We start from the raw sequence: 2,637 nt of genomic DNA on the forward strand, positions 1-2,637 counted from the left end.
ACATGCATGCAGACCTGTGGGAAAGTTCTGGGCGAGTTACTCGCCCAGAAACCATCACAGCCACAACCATGGGAACTTTCTGGGCAAGCAGCTCACCCAGAATCTTCCCATGGGGGGGTGCCAATTATGGAAAGTTGGCAAAGAGCCAAAAACTGTATAGTTCCTGGCTCCCATTTGTAGCGGCTTCACAGGAGGTAGAGAAGGTTACCCTTCTTCTCAACTCATTTCCTGTGAAGGCTGGGGCTAGCCCCTTCAGTGAGTTTGAGGACCTCGGACTGGGACTAGATACCCCAGTGACTAGGAGGATTCCCCTGGGTCCATCATGGAATGAGGCTGGGCCCTGACAGAGGGCTACAGCCTCAGTGACTCTACCAGGAGCGCTGTGCCCAGTAACACATCAGTGCCCTAATTTGTGTTGGAATTTGCACATGGTCTTTTAGGGTAACCTAAAAGTTGGACATACAGTACTGGGAATTGAACTCCAGTCCTCTGGATCACAAACTCAGTGTGCACAGCCATTACACCATATGCCCTGTTAGGCTGAGGTGATTATTTTAACAATTTGTGGACTGAGGAGTCTTCTAGAAAGAGGGGGATAACTCTTGTTGATTTGTTCACTAATGTAAGGAGTGGTAACCCCACCCCTTATTTCCCATTACATAACTGTATAATTGTCTTGTAATAAACATGTATATACAAAGTACATACAATAGTGTGGGAAAGTGGAAAGAGCAACTTAGCCTTCTCCTCCCATAACTGTTACAAATACAAGTTAGTTTTGTTGACAGCCTGAGGAACTAGGCTAACCAGGGTTGGCACCTACACCAACCCCTTACAAGGTGTATGGTATCTACAAGTTATGTATATATAGATACAGAGGGAGTCTAGGCAGCAGGCCCATAGATGGCAGGGGCCCCTAGTCTGTGAATTAAACAGTCCAGGTGGACTTTGTCAAACTGAGGGCCTTTACATCCTTGCGAGGTGGGGAATCCCAGTAGTTCTGTGAACCACTGCCAGAATGACTTGTCAGGGACCACCTGTCAGTTCATGACGATAGAGATGTTCCCAAGAAACCTAGTCATTGTTAATGTGCCACCTTCAGCAGAGATAGGAGTTATATACATGGATGCCGCTATCCACTAGAGCATGGCTACAAATGAGATAAGGAATAGCCAATAGAATGATGACATGAAAAGATAAGTATTCATTCAGGTAATTGTAAGTGAGGTGTGGGGAAGGGGTGACTGTCAGAGATGTGTCTGGGGTGGAGGGGGCCCAGATGTAGCACCCGGCAGAGGGACCCTCTCAGTGTCAGGGCACACACCCTGACTAGCCCGGACCCGGACCTGCATCCGGACCCGCTTCCACCCGCTGTGCTTCCTGCATGCCTGCACGCTCTGCACGCCGCATGCTCCGGGCCCGGTTCCTACTCCTTCATGTGACTTCCAGGTATCCCCGGAAGTTGTCCTGATATGGTGGCCACTGTGGGAAGATGAGAAGTTAGCTTCCTTCTCATCTTCTTACCCATGTAGGCAAGTGTACCTTACCTACTGTTTATCTATTCATCTTCTTACCCACAGTAGTTGTTGCCCTGGACAGGGCTGTTCATAGGCCAGGCTGTGGACCATAGGGGAGGGTCATGGGGACCTGGGAGTCGTCCCCTGACACTTGCATTGCATTTGCAATGCATACAAGGTTAATGATGAAGAGAATAAAGTTTAAGAATTGAGTCACATTGAGTTTGAAATTATCAATGAGCGTTTTATTGTTGCCACTTTAAAGTGGGTGATTTGTACATGTTGGTGAAGGAGAGAGAAAAAGATTTAGGGAATAAGTGAGTGTGGGCCATCACTTTGAAGTGAACGGCGATACATGGGTATCGCAGAGAGGAAAGTAATGGAGTTTGTCGAAAATGAATTTCGACCCAAAGGTTGTATGTCTTTGGTGTTCCTCACTTGTTCCGTGAGGGTTCGTGTGTAAATGGTGTTTACACATGAGCGGTGGTGGATGTGGGTTTTTTTTTGACGAAGTAGAGATTTCTGCAATTGTTACTTGCAGTTCCTCACATACAATATTGTGTGCAGGGCCTTGAGTTGGGGGAAGGTGTTTTCATGGGCACCTCAATGGTGTATTACCATGTCACTTTCCCTTTCCTCAAGGGTAGAGTTATTGCCCTGGAGGAGGGTTTTCCTCCGGGTTCTGATTGCTGCGTCGGATGCGATGATGTAGCCTGGGCTACATTGTTGAGCTGTGGGCTTGATGAAGTGGGCGCTCCCTGGGTGGGAGCGGGTTGTTGTGTTCCTGAGCTACTTGGCTCAGGTGTAGAGTATGGTAGGTCTACCGTTCTTCCCATGGGGAAGGGTGGTTGTTGGCCTGGTTGTCCAGTGTGGAGACTTGCATCTCTTTGGAAGCTTTCGCCTCCTGCTCCGCAGTTCTTGTGGCACGTTCCTCAGGAGTCCTGAGTGGTTTGAACTGGGACTTTATATATAGGCAGCTTTGCCTAGACTTTCCCAGGAGATTTTTCCCTTGTTCTCCAGGGAATTGTACTCCTCCGTGAGTCTTGCAATACTTGGGAGTCCCAAGAAGTATTTCTTGGTTTCCTTCGCTTTTTTGCAAAGGACTCTATGTACCTTGCCG

General features: G+C 48.2%; 1 pseudogene across 1 annotated transcript; it reads right to left on the bottom strand.

The window, feature by feature from the left end:
• Positions 1-454: 454 nt before the first annotated feature.
• EI90DRAFT_t245 lies at positions 455-533 on the bottom strand (annotated as a pseudogene). Its single transcript has one exon. The product of its transcript is annotated as a tRNA-OTHER (tRNA).
• Between the last annotated feature and the right edge of the window lie 2,104 nt (positions 534-2,637).

The sequence above is a fragment of the Cantharellus anzutake genome (assembly GCF_015039405.1).
Source record: "Cantharellus anzutake strain C23 chromosome Unknown EI90scaffold_91, whole genome shotgun sequence".
Taxonomy (NCBI): Eukaryota; Fungi; Basidiomycota; class Agaricomycetes; order Cantharellales; family Hydnaceae; genus Cantharellus; species Cantharellus anzutake.